At 37.1% G+C, this 19018-nt stretch overlaps 1 protein-coding gene across 3 annotated transcripts in view; it reads right to left on the reverse strand.

The window, feature by feature from the left end:
• QTMAN (queuosine-tRNA mannosyltransferase) overlaps positions 1-19018 on the reverse strand; it is a 310769-nt gene that overhangs the window by 217208 nt on the left and 74543 nt on the right. The window lies entirely within an intron of this gene.

The raw sequence follows: 19018 nt of genomic DNA on the forward strand, positions 1-19018 counted from the left end.
GCAATAGACTTATCTAGTGAGGGCTTTTTCTCTTGGCATGTTTTCTTATGCTCCCCTTTTAAATATTCTGCAATATTTGTGGGGTTTTTTCTTTTATATTTTCTTCTCGATTACTGGACTGCTAATGGCACCATATGTACACTCTGTAATATCCCTTATATAAAACATAAATTTTAAAAATGAAGAAAGCCTGGTTCCTTGTCTTTGGGGAAAAAAAAGGAAACTGAAAGTCTACCTATCCATGGTTATAAATGAAATAGTGTCTATTTACTCACTCATTCCACAAACACTTATCATAAATGCCTACTAGGTACCAAGGTCAAGTGAGGAAGAACAGAAAAGATGAACAAGACAGCCTGCAGAATGAATGCTGCCAATAACAGTGGCATGTACAAAGTACTAGAGGAACAAACAGACAACTGTCTGGGACAACCAGGAAATATTTCATTAATGAGGTGGCTAACACGTGTGGACACAAAAGAGGGACAAATTATAGTCCCTGAGCAGCTGAGGACATTTAGATGGCACAATTTTGATGGAATGCTACCTTTATAACATAATATGGCATCATTTGACCCTTACAGCTTTCATTCCCATTCTAAAAAATGAGGTCCAAGAAGGTTAAGGATTTTTCCTAGAATCACACTCGCAGTAAGTGGCAAAGCAGAGATTCCCAGTCTTCTAAGCCCAAAGTACTATTCATTACACCACAGATATGAATTCGTTGTGGAACACTTACATTGCAAACGCTTTTTACTCTACTTAATAAATACAAAATAGCATCCTTGTTATTACCATGATTACAACTACTATAAATTCTCCCTTGCTGACAAGCCAAATGGCTAACTTCAGGTGTTTATATGATCTGCAGCACTAGCCTTTCACATAAGAAGAATGATTACATAATAAGTGCATACATCATAAAGAGGAATTCAAGTGTCTTCTTCATGGGCTAAAAAAGGCACATAAGACCAAAAAGCAGCCACCTCTCTAAACTCACATTGCTGTATTAATGTTATGGTTTATTGTTTTAAAGTAAAAAATCTTATCAAGGAGATGCATTTTTAAAAATTGTCTATTTGTACTCAACTAAAGCAAATAGAAAATTCATGTTCAGAAAATGTCCTCTATTTTTTCCAAAAATATTCCCACCACCACCACTAAATATAAGCTTTTCTAAAATTTAGATTGAAAATTCTGAAATATGAAGATATTTGCTTATCTACAAATCTGATCTTTAGTAGAGAGAACAATAAAATTTAATCTCAGTCAATCTACATTTTCCTTAAAAGAAAACGGATGGCAACTTGTGGATCAAGTTGAGTAATACACCCCCCTCTATTCCCACTCCCCAGTCCCAACATAACAAACTACTGCAAACAATGACTCATTGTTATCATTAAGACCTGAGCAAACTCAATGTTTTTCACACACAAGGAAGAAAAACTCATTAACTGCAGCTTCCATCTATTCATTAATTATAAAAAATCGTACCCTTATAATGGAGAAATTTGGTAGACATCAACTTACCCAAGTGACCAAACAATATGAACAATAATGGGCCAAAGGGATATCATGTATTTCCCAATGTGATACACTGAGAAAGACAGAGATCACCAATTCCTGACAAAAATACTTGATCTGAACTTGGTCATGAGGAAATAGCCAGACAAATATTCTGCAAAATAAATGGGCTGGATCTCCAAAAAATGTCAAGGTCATAAAAGGAAAAAAATCTAGAGTAAAGGGAAATAAAAAGACCCCCCAAACAAAATGCAATGTGTGATACTTGATGGGATACTGAATGGGGAAAAAAATAAAAAACAGCTGTAGAAGATATAAGAACAACAGGGAAACTCTGAATATAAAATTGTAAAGTTTTATCAATCTTAAATTGAAGTGTATTGATTTTACTGCAATTATGCAGGAGAATATCCTCATTCTTAGGAGACACGTGTTGAATTATCAACATGTGAAGTGTAATGATGCCTGCAACTAAGTCTTAAATAGTTCGGTCCAAAGGCCACTCAAAACAAATATTCAAATATTCATAGATAGAAATAAATGTGCAAAATGTTAACATTTGATTAATCTAAATAAATGATATATTGTAACTCACTGATCTAGTCTTGCAAATTTTTAAGTTATACATTTATAAAACTACAAATTTGGGAGGATATTCATTAAATGGCAGTAAGTAGAAGGGAAAAATATGCCACATTCCATAAACAGTAAACCCATCATATATGTATTTCTAGTCAGACTCCAATTGTTCATTTCCTCCAAGAGAACTATCCTCAGGGCGGAACATCTGTAGCAAATGTTTAACTAAAGCAAGCCCTTCACTCTCCTCTACCACATACCGCCTCTCCTTACCCTACCTACCAGCTGATCCACAATCAAGGAATCCAAATCTAAAATTGAGACTTCCAAATAAAAGCTCTCAAATGAGAGAATGCAATACATTCAGAAGTAAAATGGCAATGATTTTCATAATATTACCCATTTGGGACTGCCCACACCAACACTTCCTTCAGTTTGTTCAGTCATTAACAGGAAACTCATTTTATTTTTATAACTAATCTTGAAATAGCGCTCACTACTTCTAAACTGTGGGAATTATCTCCAACATTAGTAAAACATTTCTCTTTGCTTTTTTGCTTGTAAAATGGAAGTTAAATTAGACAATAAGCAACTCCTCAAATATTCAGCTCAATGACACCTAAAAAGAAGTGATGAAGATGCCCACAAAAGAAATGCAGGTAAGATTCATAGGCAATTTTTTCTTTGCCGTCCTCCATCAATCAAAAAAAAAGTGTATAATACAATGAATGACATCACTCAATCGGCAGCTAATCCCTAGGCTCCCAATGTTCATCTTGCCTCAGGTATTATTTAAGCAATAAATCCTAACAAGGTGAGCTTTACCATCCCACACTGTGTCTCTGGCAGGAAAGGGCACAAGGTGAAAGCAAAAACCACTAGGAACAAGATAATTCCTGACAGCTGCTGCTTGAGCACAAGTTAAATTGAAGTTTATCTCAGCATGAAGATGTTATAAGGTTTTATGTTTAATATTTTTAAATTAACATAAAACCCAGAGAAAGCAGTTGGGCAATCTTTCACAAACATGACATACTACAATCACTGTATAAGCTGGATTAGTACTTATTACCAAGCTACTACAGAATTAAGCTGTTTTTAGACCACCAAAGAGCTTTAAATTGCAACTTTTGTCTCTGTAAGAGAAACCTATGTTTAAAATGTCTGCTAAATTCAAATTAATGGCTACATCATTAGCTTACCTCACCAAAAGTATAAGTAAGCTACTATTATAATCGTCTAACCAAAACAGCTCTGTGCTGTAAAAGTACGTGAATGCCGTTCTAGGTATTTGGGACTGTATGCATATACATGCTTCAAGTATTTTCAATGCACATTATACCTACACTCTGAGTCATATTTGCTTAAGGAATCCAAAATCATTCAACACAACGAAATTCTAGATTTTATTTTTCTTTGATTCAGTTTGAATACACTAGTTGTTTGCCTTTTATCCTATTTTCTTAATATGTCAAACGAGATGTTAAAATATACATAAGCGCTGTAGGAGTGTGACTACTATTACCAAGATGCATACCTTTATACCTTAAATGGCATGAAGGGTCAGTGAAATGAGAAACAGAGGACAGGCATTCAATATTCCAACCACCACCATATACAATCTAGGAGAAAATCCTTCATGGACTAATTATCTCACTCTTGATCCATGAAGATAGCCCCCCACCTTCCAAAACCATTTATCACATAATGGGATACAGAACACAATTTAACACAGATACCAATTTGGGTTGTTATTTATACTTAAATAATTCCCTGCAGGACTTTCAACAAGCCTTTGACAGAAGAGTGAATGCCATCTTCCAGCTGTGTCACCTTGCTCAATACTTAAATTCCTTGTCTAGATACACGTTGCCCAGCCTCACTTTCTTCATTCTTTTGTTGCCTATCTTGAGTTCCTTTTCCTTGATATCTACTCCCAGGATTCTAGATCCTGTACTTTCTGTGATACAATATTTTCTGCAATGAAGGAAATGTTCTATATCTGTACTGTCCAATGCAGCAGCAACTAGCTACTTATGGCTATCAAGCACTTGTAGTATAGTTAGTGTAACTAAGGAACTAAATTTTAAATTCAATTTGATTTAAGTTTAAATTAAATAGCCATAAATTAATGGGAAAGCACAACTCTGGATGGACCAGCTTTCCTTAACCCAGCACTCCACCCATCCTACCTGAATGCAATTCCTCACTGAATTGATTTTCTTGTATAGACCCTTGATCTACTTGTGATAATCTAATTTCTAAGTTCCTCTTGATTTGCTGAATTTCACCTACAAGGGTCTCCAATTCTAGAATGCCAGAATGCCATTTTTTTCCTTCTGATAATTAGAAAACACATGTTCATTACAGAAAATGTTTTAAGTACAAAAACTATAAATTAATTATCATGCACAACCACCCCAAAAGAGATGGCCACTATTTGCATTCTGGTGCTCATTTAGTCAGTATACATTGAGCATCTATTATTTGCAAGGTACTAGGCTAAATAATGGACCTAAAATATAAAACAAAGTAGCTCAGGCAAGAAGAAAATTGGCAGGCTGAGGAACTGAATAAGGACCAAGGAAGCTGGAGCAATTAACTCAATGAATGGCCAGAGAAGATGCTGAGGAAGTCTATGGGTCTCTGTGAGACATGAAAATAATTTTGAATTTTATGGTAAGAGCAATGGAAAGAGAATGAAGGATTTTAACTAGGGAAATGACAAAATAATAAATGCATACTGGGTGAATTTACCTTTATTCTTTCACTTTGTAATATGTATAAACTATTGCAATTTTAATTTTTTTTGCTTTTAATACATGTTTTGCTATGCTAAAAATTATTTCTGAAACATATATTTTAACAGATTTCATGATACGATGTGTCATACCATCATCGACCCGAACATGATTTTTAAATTTTTAGATTCATGATTTTTAGATTTATTTAAATCTATAAAGTTTAAAATTTTTCTTGTATAATCTCTTGTATTTCTATTGTATCTGCTTACATATTTCATGAAATGTTTCATTATTTTTTTATGAAATAAACTGAAAATTTTACTGTGTATCAGAGAACTTTACTCTGACTGCTGTATGGAAAACAGACTGTAAGGAATCACTCTGCAAGAAGGGAGAAGAGTAGGGAAGAGAAAAGAAATGTCAGTCTCTTGGACTAAAATGAGAGCGCTGATGGTGCTGAGAAGCGGACTGACTGGGTTTTTGCTGATGGTGCTGTCCAGGTTTGCTGATGAACTGGATGTGAGAAGTGAAAGAGGAGTGCTATCCTTTCCTCTGCTGTATCACTTCCAAAGTGTGTTGATAGTGTTTCAGTGTAACAGGAGCTCAATGATACATACATGCATACGTGAAAATTACTCCCAAACATTTCAAAAGTCTTCGGCTTAAATATATTTTTTTAATTTATAAAAACCTGTGTAGAAAGTTCTAACATGTATTAATCATTGATATACAAAATTTCGTTTTAACTATGCTCTAGTTGTCAGCTACTTTATCTTAATTAGAACATTTCTATTGCACGTTTACATGCTATGGATTTTCAAAAACCTTGAAGAATGTGCATAACCAAATGTTTCCATTTGCTAAAACAATTAAAAATTCAAGATGGAAGCATATTTAAAGGAAAAAGAAAAGGAGTCATTTAATTTCCTAGTTTCTTATGGGGGGTAATTTACAGGCTAACACAGTATCCAGCTTCCCAATAGCTGTCCCATGATGTAGCATCAATTAACAGGTCAGTTTTTCCACCATATAATATTCCTTTCCTGTGCTTATCATGATGGCTAGGAGATCACAATGTAAAGAACACTTGTCCAGAAGGCAGAGAATTGAGGTCTGTAGGTAGGACCTGCCATTGAGCAAAATCTCCAACTGGTTTCTTAACATCTATCCACTCTACAGTCATCAACACTCTGACCTGCCTTACAGATGCTTAAGGAGACAAATTACATAACACCTGTGGTGCTTTCTTAGCTACCATTGCCACTTAAATTCAGGTATCTCTTAAATTACTCAAGCAAGCTCTCAAGTGTTTTAACTCTTGGTATCTGACATAGCATCTAATCCATAAAAGATACTTAGTAATTATGTTTGTAACAAGAAAGGAAATGGGCCCTATTATTGAAAAAAATCATAAATAAACTGATATTTTTACTGTGTACAGAAACATTTTTTATATATTTTGGGACTAGCATCTGTTAAGAGTATTCTTGTAAGACACAAGGTACCATGAACCATTCAGAACGTTTATAGATATATCTGTTTTACGCCATCTATCAATAAGTCAACAAATCAAAATATTATCAAGTCTCCTGACTTGACAAGCTAAGAAGTATATCACCCCTGTGCCAAAAGAGCTGACAATATAATTGGCAAAACAAGCCATAAGTAGAGGAAACATTAAATAGCAATAAAAAAGATAAGTAATAGCTCTGTCCTGCAAAGAAATGTAACCAAGCAGTGCAAGGCTGATTATGAATGAAGGCAGAGGCACTAAGCCCTATCCATTCAGAGGAAGAAGAGAAAACTAAGGGCAGCAGAAAACCAGGAAGTCTCAAGTTTATTGAGGGTATATCACGGGGAGGCCTGGGTCCTGATGTTTGGGGTCTAGAAGGATCAGTGCTATTTAAATAAGTCAGAGAGGAAGGACAGTGGCTAAAGTTTAGGGTTTGAGTAAAAGGAAGTAAGACTGAAAAGGTGATCGTCCACCAGACCTAGAGGTACCCGAATGCAGGATGAGAAGTTCATAATTTATCTGTTAGCCATATGGGGATCCACTGTACATTTATTATCATACTGGAAAGGCTTTATTTCTTCTTACTATACTTAATTATCTGAGTTATAAATGCTCACTGGCTAAGAAAAGTAGTAAAATGAGAGGAAAAGGAATCAAAGTACCACCATTACTACCACTCACAAAATAAGGGAAGTTGTTCCATACATAACCAAATATAGATAAAACTAATTCACTTAAAACCACGGCTCTCCATCGTCACTTTTTTTGATAATGAGATACTTAAGTCTCTGTAATGTTCTAAAGGAAGACAGGGACCCATGTATTATCCAAGGTTTTTTAAGTATATCTTATTTAATCATCATCCTAAAAGATATGTCCTATTATCCCCATTTTACCAATTAAGAAATTAAAGTATTACAAGAGGTTTGGTGAAGTGCTAAGATAATAGCAGTTGTCTAAGACAAGAGAGGCAGAGATGAGTTTCAAATCCAAGTTGATGTGGCCACAAAGTCTCTGCTTTTTCAGTTACTCCACACTGATTTTGAACCATCTAAGATTAGAATGCTACTCACTGTTTCCTGCTAACTGTACTTTTTATTATAGTCTATGTTTGAGAAATAAAAGAATATAAGTGGTACAAAGAAGAACTGTACTAACCTGAGCAGTTTCATTTCATCCCTTCATTCATCACATATTTACTGGGAGATTACAGTTAGACAAATTGCAGAAAGGTGATGACCATTAATGCAGGACCTCCTGAAGAAATGCAATCTAAGCAACACCCTAAATAACAGGAAGGAGTCAGCTGACTGAAATAATGAGGAAGTGGTCAGGGCGGGGTGGGGGGCAATAGAGAGAAATGGCTGATATTAAGAGCAACAAAGGAAATAGAAATGATGATGACTGGGAGGGAGAGGCTAAGGGTGACTCAAAGGGTTCTAGCTTGTGTAATCAGATGGGTAGTAGTAACATTCCTTAACATAAGAGGAGAAAACAAATCAGCAGTTGGAGTAGAGGAGAAATACAGAGACAGATTTTACAAATGTTGAATATAAATGGAGTGTCCAGTAGGTAACTAAAGATAATGTATAATAGACTAATGAAAGAAACTTCATTGGAGATTCAATTAAACTAAAGGGCTTGGTCACCAAACATGTCTGTTAAAAATGTGGGTCTGGTTTGTTATATAATTTTACATACTGTGCTACTTGTTTCCACCATATTTCATTTCTTTTTTTTTTTTTAAACTAGCTTCATTCACTTTATTTCTCTCATAGAAAACTATGTGGTAGCTACAGCTGGAGCCTGGGTCCTCTGCACAGAAACTCTGGTGTGGGTCTTTACAAGGTGGTCAGTGAATTCCTGATATGGAGACTTGGTGAACACCATCTCTTTCCAGAGATAAGGAGTGAGATAACTGTAGGTCTTGTTTCCTCCCATTAGAGTATATACTCTTTGATGAGATAAATTGGATCTGCTGTTCTTTTCTTTGGTAGTTTCCCTAACATGGCAGTTTCCCTAACATGGCAGTTACCACTCTGGATCTTAAGTTCCTTTGTAGCAAGCCCTATATCTTCCTTGTTCATTGTCTTATCTCAGGTGCTCAATAAATGTTTCCAAATAAATGACTGAATGAATCAATCAATCATTCATTCATTACCTCAATGATACTGAGAAAATCAAGCTGGTTGATTCTCTATTTAAAGTGTTCAATATGATAGTCACTTCTACCATTAAAAAACAAGCTGGGAAGCATCCCATGCCTCCCAAAGAAAGCGCTTTTCTTACTTCAGCATCCAGTACAATCTAGGAAGTTTTATTTGATGTCATTTTTTATGGAGCCCATTACTTTTTCCTTAGGGTCCTTAATAATACGTCAGGCACTGTTCTCTAGTTCACCATGCTAAAATATCAAGAAGTGAAGATACCATCCAAAGAAAAGGAACTCCTGGGGAAAGGTAGGTGTCAACCTGGTATAAAGATCAGGAATGTACAATATCATGATAATAATTCCTGTCATCTTCAGGGATTCATGATTGTCAGCCTTGATGAAGTAAGTCAATTAACATGCAAAGCACATCTAACTTGCTGAGTGTGCTGGGAACACTTCATATGGTGTTTTATCTCCATAAACTAATATAATTAGTATGTGAAATATTTATAATTCCCCTCATGATTAATCTATTGTAGAAGACTATTCCTTAACAGCAGTATATCATTTTATATTGGAATATGTTCTTTGATCTTTAGTTCATGCCACTCCTGAGTCCCTGGAGTTCATTTCTAAATATCATAAAGATGGGAGAATAAAGACCCAAGGTAATGGGTATAAGTCCTTTGTCACTCCAATTCAACCCCACCAGTGTTGTCAAAGATTACATACACCTAAGGACACAGTGACCTGTCAAGCCAGAAGCTACTGCTTAAATAGATACATAAAGCTCAGTTCAGGCACAAGCCTAAGAAACAAACCACAGGCAAGCCCAGAGTTGCTTTTAGATATTATCATCATTTAGGCTTGAATATTAAGGCAGAGGAATAGTTAAAATAATCACAACAACGATGACGACAATAATAATATCTGCTACCTGACATGTCAACTAAAGCAGTGGTCCCCAACCTTTTTGGCACCAGGGACCAGTTTCATGGAAGACAATTTTTCCACGGACCAGGACGGCGGCGGGGGGATGGTTTCAGGATGATTCAAGCACATTACATTTATTGTGCACTTTATTTCTATCATTATTACATCGTAATATATAATGAAATAATTGTACAACTCACCATAATGCAGAATCAGTGGGAGCCCTGAGCTTGTTTTCCTGCAACTAGATGGTCCTGCCTGGGGGCAATGGGAGACAGTGACACCCAAAGTGTGTTGCTTATGTCCAGTCTACCCCGTGATCTCGTTTTGGTCACTGTCACTGCAGAAAACTCTGCTTCACAAAGACAGGATGTTGGAAATGGAAGCAGGCTTTTCAGTGCTTTTGTGGCAATCTCAGTATACTCTGCCTTGACTTTAATCCAGAACGTATGGAGATTTGAAGTTGTCTCAAACATACTTTTAAGGCCACCGTCATTTGCAATCTCAAGTAGTTGATCCTCTTCTAACACGGACAAAGTCGATTCACCTGGCTTATTCACAAATGGGTCGTGGATCCATTCCTTCCCAGTTTGGCGGTCTTTTGTGGTTGGGAAGTAACGCTCAAACTCTTTCAAAGGCTAAGATAGGTGACCATGCACCAGCTGGGAGAAAGAGGGCCCTGGCTCAGTCTCTTTCAAAATCTCTGCTAATGTTTGAAACATGTCAAAAATCCCAAGGTTCACTCGTCACCCCCATGATTCCAGTTTGGCTTTGAATGCAGCCACTTTATCTGCCGACTTGAACACAGTTGTCGTTCTCCCCTGAAGTGACAGAGTGAGTTCATTGAGCAGGTTGAATATGTCACACAAGTAAGCAAGTTTTGAGACCCATTCTGTGTCACTGAAATGTGCTGCCAGTGGTGACTGTTTTTCCTAAAAGAAATCTCTGGAGTGGCTCTTGTAACTCAGAAACTCTGGCCAGTGATCTACCTTTAGAAAGCCACATCACTTCTGTGTATAAGAGAAGACATGTGTGCTCTGCGTCCAGCTCCTCACAGAGCTGCGCGAACAGACGTGAGTTAAGGGCACGTACTTTAATGTGGTTGATCATTTTCATCACATCCTGCAAAACGCTGTGAAGTTCAGGTGACATTTTTAGGCTAGCCAGCATTTCTCTGTGGATGACACAGTGTATAGACTCACATTCAGAAGTGACCTCTTTGAACCGAGTAGTGAAACCAGAAAGCCGTCCAGTCATGGCAGCTGCTCCGTCCATGCATATACTGATACAAAATGACCAATTCACTTTTCCTGGTATGTAATCATTCAAAGACTTGAATAGTTCTGCAGCTGTGGTGTTGGTGGGCAATAAAAGTGCACATAACACATGCTCATGCACATCCTCCTGAAAAAAAACATATCGCACAAAAACAAGCACTGTTGCCTCATTGTCAACATCGGTAGACTCGTCAGCCTGGACTGCGTATCACGGTGACTCATTAAGCCTAACAATTGTGCCTCAATATCCTCTGCTATTTCATCAATTCGTCTAGTTATGGTGCTAGCTGAAAGAGGAACACATGCCAGCCTCTCCTAAAAGTTCATGACAGTGTCCTTAGCAGCAGGCAGGATCAACTCTGCACCAACGGTAAAGGGCTTCTTAGCTTTAGCCATGAGGTTAGCCACTAAGAATGATGCTCAGTGCAGACACATTTGATGAAGTGGTGGCCTTCAATAATTATTTCTGTTCTTCGTATTCACTTTTTTTTCTTTTGGAAAAACTCCAAAGGCTTGTCCTTTAATGCAGGGTGCTTGGTCTCCACGTGGCAAAGCAGTTTTGAAGGTTTCATGGCTTCGTTGGATAGCCGGTCGCCACATATTATACAAAGCGGGCTTGCAGAATGTGAATCACCTGTTGCAATGAACCTGTAACTTAAGTATGTCTCTTGGTATTTTCTTTTAAATGCAGCTTTCTTTTTGTTGGCAGTCTTAAGAGCCTTCTGCTATCTCATCATTGGGTCTTTCCCCTATCAAATAAGCTCTCCAGTGATGTTTGTTTTTTTACTAATTTGGCTAGGGTTACCTTGTGGGCTTACCAAAACTGTGACTGAGACAAGTGCGCAGTGTGGGAAAGCGGCATGGATGGAAGTGGTAAATAAAATAATGGGCGGGCCACACGAGGACTAAAATAAGTGTCGGATTCTGACTTAGAGCCTGCCACCAGATGCAGCTGTACAATTGAAGCACATCAACTCACTTGCCACTATAAAGCTGCCACCAGATGCAGCTTAATCATCACTTGCTACTCAATGATAGGGTTTTGATATGATTCTGCAACCAATTGATTTATTATGGTCTCTGTGCAGTGAAACCGCTCTGCTAATGATAATCTGTACTTGCAGCCCCTCCCCAGAGCTAGCAACACCACCTCAGCTTCACATCAGATCACCAGGCATTAGATTCTCATAAGGAGCCTGCAATCTAGATCTCTCGCATGCGCAGTTCACAGTAGGGTTTGCGCTCCTATGAGAATCTAATGCCACCGCTGATCTTAGAGGAGGAGGAGCTCAGGCGGTAATGCAAGCAATCGGGAGCGGCCACAGATACAGATGAAGCTTTGCTCGTTCACCTGCCCCCCACCTCCCACTGTGAGGCCCAGTTCCAGGGGTTACGGCCCCCTGAACTAAACTATTCCTGATAACCATAGAGAGAAAGGTGTTTTGTGCCCAAATAACTAATAAGCTAACAAGGAAAAATATGTTAACCTGTTATTTTTACTGAATTACATTTACTGCTAAAATTAACAAGCACAAAAGAAAATGTTTCCTAAATATTCAGTCCTTCTATAATCAGTCATAAAAAGCTAAATTTTTCCATGCTTATGAGTATTTGTTTTAAATTTGCTTCCCAGAGTCCTATATTCTAGTGAGTTGTTCTATCATTTGATTTGTGTCATTTTGTTGTTATGCTTCTCATAGAGATTATTCCTGTGTTTTGATTACTTCTCCTATGTTTGTTTTGGCAAGTCCAAGACAGTTCTTTGAAAGCTTCCCTGAATTTGGTGCTTAATATGCTATTTGAAGAAATACCACCCCACAAATAATTTATTTATTATCGCCAATGTTTTGTTATTTTACCCATCACTTTAATTGTAAGTGTGTCACTAGGTAATTAATTACAAAAGTCAAAGCCAGCAGAGTGCACTGTACACAGTAGGCACTCAAAAAGTGTTTAGGAGAGTGAAACGTTAACTAATGTAGTACATCTGCAATAGAAAAAGAATTTGAAGGTGTGAGTCCCCAGACTGCGTCCTGGCCTTTCATACTTTTATTTTAAAGATGAGACGTTTTATAAACATTAGTTTGCTAATCCTGAGTTTCTTTCTCATCAAGACAACAAGGTGAAAATTCTAAGATTATGTTTCCCAATCTATAGCACAGAAGGGGAAACACCTGAAAGCTAGTTTTTTGAAAGATCAAAACTTCCTATTTTAATAGAGTAAAATGAAAATTATAAATTTTTCTACATGCATGCTAAGTTTCACAAATAAAATTTTTTTTAATAGCTTCCCTTGACCACAGCTTTAATAATTGCCCTCTTTTTTTTTTTTTTAATTTATATGCCTGCTCCAGGTCTTAGTTGCGGCATGTGGGATCTTTAGCTGTGGCATGCATGTGGGATCTAGTTCCCTGAACACGGACTGGACCCAGGTCCCCTGCATTGGGAGCACAGAGTCCTAACTGCTGGACCACCAGGGAAGTCCCTGCCCTCTTTTTTTTTTAAAGTAACTAATATATACATAGGTATGGGGGGGGGGGAACAGATGAAAAGTCAAAAATGCTATATAAACAATACTGTTAAGATTATCTAAAAATGAAGTATTGAGGTCATTCAACACAATCTACTTGACATGGTAACTTTCTGAGATGCATCTCTTGGTCTCACCTACTATATTACAGTGTATGTGAGATCAAATACTACAGCTGGAGGAATTCCCAAGGTCACACTTCCTTAACAGGTGACTGAGAAGCACAAAATGAGGTCACCTGCCCTGGGTGAGCCAGTTAGAGGCAAAGCTGGGACCAAGATACTCAGTAATAGAAAGGAAGACAGAGGTGCTGCTAGTGAGCCTGTCTTCTAATTCCAATAGTGGGAGCAGTTTCAAGTTAGACACTGAAATGAAAATATTCTCCATTTAAATGGGGGGGGGACCCATTCACTGAGGAAAATAAAACAGCTAGAGAAACTTTCTTTGACCATGTTTCACCCCTTCTCTCCACACAATATAGACAAAAGTACTTGAACTGCATATAAATATGCACTAGAGGCTCACTACAGATATCCATCTGAGTCTCAATGTTATTTGAATTTTCCACTGCCTACGACTGAAGCTCACATGCCATAAGTCACAGAAAGTCATCTAAAGCCTCTCTCTGCCATACAAGACATTTATACCTAAGGCACAGTGTGGAAGCATCCCTTCTGAGTTAGTCCTTTCTTCCCTTTCCTCTACTTGTGCATGACAGTGGTCTGGGAATGTCAGAAATACACAGAAGCCATGAGAGAGGCAAGCAGGGAACCTCAGACTTGGTATGGAAAAGCCAGAAAGGCTTTAGGAGAAAATGCTTGAGATGGACATTAAAGATAAGGAGAATTTCCAGTTCAGTATGTATTAAGGGCAGGGCTTGGAAAGGGGGGAGATTGTGTGTTTCTATTAATACTGCAGAGAAAAAGGGACCATAAGTCCCACATTCCTGGGATTGCCTGGGACCATAAATATCCACATTCTATTCAATTAAGCAAATATTCAGTATATTATATATATACATATTTACATGTTTATCATACAGTAGATAAGGGATAAAAAGATAAGCTAGACTTGATATCCTGCTCTTCATCTTTGCATTTTGGCAACTGAGATATAAACAATGGGCTGAAGTTGTATGAGAGTTAAAATCTGATATTTTAAATAACTTTGTTTTAATCCCCAAATTCATATATACTGTTAATATTACTGTCAGGGTGATGCCAACTCACTGCAAATAAATTTCATGACAAACTAATTGCTAAGTCCCCAAAGTGAAATACTCTCAGATGGGACATTCTACTAACTTTTTGTAATAACGCCTTGTCTTGAAAAACACTTTCAAAAAAATGTTAGTATTTTACCACTCCATAGGAATCAGTAACAAGGCGAGAGATTCTCCCAGGAATATTCCAACAGTCCTTGAAAAACTAAGACTGTCACAAAACCTGAGCATCTGGCAACTCTGCCACCATGAAGTATCCATATGGAAGAGACCAAAATGTGTCAAAGTACCCAAAATGATTTTGGATAGTGTAGAAGATGGAATAAATAATTCAGTATCGTCAACACTTTCAACAGCAGGTAGTGGATATGCTACCTGCTTCTATAATGTGCCAGAATGTAACATAAGTGTGTGAGGCTGTGTGTGTATGTGTGTGTGAGAGAAAGGCAGGAAGGATATGAGTATACATGCAGCAAAAAACTATTTTTATATAGAAATATTTCCTAGGTAGTTTTCTTTGTAGGGACATCAGATATCTATAAGTATAGGTTTATAGATACACAGAAGAAAAAAATGGAGTCCATGAAAACTTACTTTAAAGACAAACATAGCAACAAATATATTACTTCAGAGTCAATGAAAATAAATGCATTAGCAACATTATGGTTGAAATTGTATGTGCAAAAAAAGTCAGAAAATCCAAAATTATGGTTCCCTCAGCAACCATAACTGTGTCCTCATGCATATATGAGTATTTTGCATTACTGTAATGATGACACATTTCAGCCTTAATATCAGTTTATGCAATGTGACTGAATTAGGATTCTTTTGGGAACTATAACTTTGAATTTCTGGACTTTCGTGAATGTAAAATCTTAACCATAAAATTACATTAATATAAGGTGGGGTCTCTGCATTTTATTTTCTGGCATTTAAAAAAACAATAAAGACTGAATGGTTGACAACAGTAAAGTAGTAAAAGATTGGTTGATTTGTAATAATACAAAAAGGATTTGATGCATAGCCTAAGACCTTAAAATAGGGATATACAAACTACAAACAAAAAGAAATGTCCCTCTGAAGATTAATCAAAGACAAGAACAGGCAAGACATCTTTCCAAAAGTGAGTTAATTTACTTTTTCTATAAAATGTTAGTTTCTAATTAGAAGGTACTTTCATTCAATTATAGTTCAACATGGCTATAAATACCAATGCCTGAAATAATTCTCTCACTACATATTGCTGCATCTTATCAAGAAAAAAATAGTATTAAAATGGGCCCTCACATTTTCAAGAGTGAAGCTGGTGGGAGCCACTTTTCCTTCTTGCATGTGTAACACAGCAGAACATAACCTATAAGATGAAATTATATATTACTGTCACCAACTACTTTTTGACCATGAGCCTGAGGCTGATTCAAAATATGGTTCACAAAGAAACAGATACGCAATGATTAAGTTAAGCTTAAGAACAAAGTAATTATTTTACATAATACTGAAGTATTATACAACCAGGGAGTAGCTGGGAAATGAATTAAAGAACAGTGACATACATAGTGGGCTCAGGAGAGAACAGTGAAAATCACATTTGTTCAGGGAAAAGTTACAAACACTTTCATGGAGGTGGTATTTTTCAACTGGCCTCACAGAATCAGTAGTTTTACAACAAAGTGAAGACATTCCAGACATAGAGGAGCCTGTGGAAAGATCCAGAAGCAAAAGTGGTCAATACTCTGTTGGAGAACAAAGAGTTTGGCTGAAGAGAGGCTTATGGAGGAGCTACAAAAGGAAAAACTGCAAATGCAGATTAAATATACATTGTAGAGGACCTTGAAGGCAAGGCTGACGAGTCTTAACTGCAATGTACAGGTGGAGGGGTGGGGGGAGACTGAAGTTCATGTGCAAGAAGGCTATATTTTTAGCAGACGAGAAACAAAAAGCAAAATAAATAAATAAAACAAAAACAAACAAACATAAACACTACAGCAACAGGATAGAGGACATAGTAGGAGAAGTAAAGACTGAAGGCAGGGGACCAGTTATAAGATTATAATAATCCAGACAAGTTGCAATGAAGGCCTGAAGAAATGTGATAACAATAAGGCCTAAAAGGAGGAGAAGGGACTAAAAGCTGCTTTCAAGATTTTGAGATACAGTGACTGTTGGAAAGATTGTTTCATTCATAAAATACAAACTCAAGGGTTATGTCTGATGTAAGGAAAAGGAATGACTGAGTACTATTAGTAAATCTTAAGTTTAAGGTATCAAGTTCCATACAAACAAGCATTCCTGAAAAAAAAAACAGAAGTTAGAAATACGATCCTGAAGATACTGATTACAGCAAGATAAACGATACTATTCTTCATACCTGTGCAATTTACAAACTTGTGCCTCCACTCTTTTTATCCTTATAAAGTTGGGAAGGTTAAGGGTATTTTGTTGTACAAATAAGAAAACTGAGGCTCAGCAAGGATGACTTCTAAACCTCACACAGGTACAAAGTGGCAAAGTCAGGCTGGAGACACAGATTTTGGAATCTTTAGTATGGAAATTATTTTGAAATTATAAATAAGATCATCAAAAAAATGTAGAGATAAAAGATAAACGAGAACCACAGGAAAAAGCTACGATTACAGAGCAGCAATTGTTCAGGAGCCTAAGACATGACCAGGATGCCTGGTAAAGGGTTCCAGGGCCTGGCACTCAGCAGGTACTCAATAAACCTCTATCACACCAACAGCTAAAGAGGAGACAGCACTAAACAGGGTCTTTCTATCTGTGCTAGATGCAAGGAGTAGTTCCCAAACTTTTTTAAAGCAACCACTTTTCTCAAAGGAATTCCTACACAAAACTATGATATGTAATATACATAAAAACACTGTTGAGTAAAGCAGGAATTGATGGTCTGGAACGTCACTTAACTTGAACTCTTTTCCCTATCCTTCACAACCCTTCTTTGCATGTATATAGCACGTATACCCCTAAGACAAACCCATGCAACCTAGAGAAACTACTGGAAATCCTCTTAGTCATAAGGGTGATGTAATTTAGGACCTCTGAGTGTGGTATGGAAGAACTACAGTGAACACTTAGTCTGAAAAGATCAAACTGGTATCAAGAACCAGCCTGTCTAGACTTGATTCTTAACTAGACTCTCCATTGCCTTGTTCTTCCATTAGCTGACATCCTTCGTTACTTCTTTCAGAGATTTCTCCATGGGCAACAGCTTTCAACAGATTATGAGCGACATCATCAGATCACTTGGACATCACAATCGTATACCATGGAAATGGCACCCTTCAGAGAGTCAACTGCCTGTAACTGCCTTGTTCCAGTAACCTGTTGCAGAACCTGCCCAACTGCTGCATCTTGTAACTGGCCATGCCACGTGATTCCACATATAAGTCAGGATAAGAATGGCAAAATGTCAGAAGATTGAAATTAAAGAAGAGAATACCCAAATGTGATATCTTGGAGGAAAGGAGTTGCATATTGTAATCATGTTACTGATATGGCCAATTATATGTATGACAAAGAAGGCAAAGATCTAACTGTCCCTAGAGTTGAAAAAAATGAAAGAATTATTGTACCTTTTTTAACAGCAGACTTGCAATGTTGTTCCATTTTTATATAAATTGTAAGTGAAAAATTCAGTCCAACTGGACAGCAAAAACACTACTCATTATAAAAAACATCCAGCCCATCCAAATAGTAAAAACAGTAATCATTGTAAGATTTTATTATGGCAGTATCTTTATACAAATATGAAGTAATATATAAAGAAAATCACATACTGATTCTTGGATAATTTATTCAAGGAGTAAGTTATGAAAATTCATCAATAAGAATAAATGAGGCAACTCAAAGACAGCTCACCATAGATTCTCTTTATGCGACTCCAATTTTAATTTAGTTTATATTGATGGATTCTTTTATTTCATGTGTTATAGTCATGTTAAATCTAGACACAACATGCAATGCATCTAGAGCCTACACAGTACAAAGACGTCTGGACATAACATAGACAGTTGTTCCTTTTTGCTTCAAGTGATAAATAGTTCAGCTGGAAAAGGATCTGCAGAGATTTAACAAAAATCAGCGAATATTTTTTTTCCCATATGCATTAAAATTCTTCTTTTACTCTCTTGATTTTATACAGTAATTTGCCTTTGGGGAAACCATGCTGACATTGTCCTGGGTGGTCTCAGGCCTCTGCAACAGAGACCAACATGGAAAGAGAAGAGAGACAGGCAGAGGCCTGGTCCCAGGACAGAGCACATGCCAAGGGCAAGGGAACCACCTGTAGCACCTGGTATCTGAGAAGATGGTGGGCCAGTCAGAGGAACTTGGTCCAAAGGGCATACTCAGGCAAGACATAAGTTGAATTCAATGAATAAAGCAGAAGAATAAAGATTCCAAGGAGAAGTCTCAATCAGAATTCAGGAGGCAACGCTGGAAAATCTTGTACAGGTGTCAGACACAAAGTCTGACTGGGAATAGGTAGGGGATGAAAGTGGCAGGAAGCAAGAAAGGGGTCACAAAGG

Source organism: Lipotes vexillifer, unplaced genomic scaffold, assembly GCF_000442215.2.
Source record: "Lipotes vexillifer unplaced genomic scaffold, Lipotes_vexillifer_v1.1 scaffold265, whole genome shotgun sequence".
In the NCBI taxonomy this organism is placed as follows: Eukaryota; Metazoa; Chordata; class Mammalia; order Artiodactyla; family Lipotidae; genus Lipotes; species Lipotes vexillifer.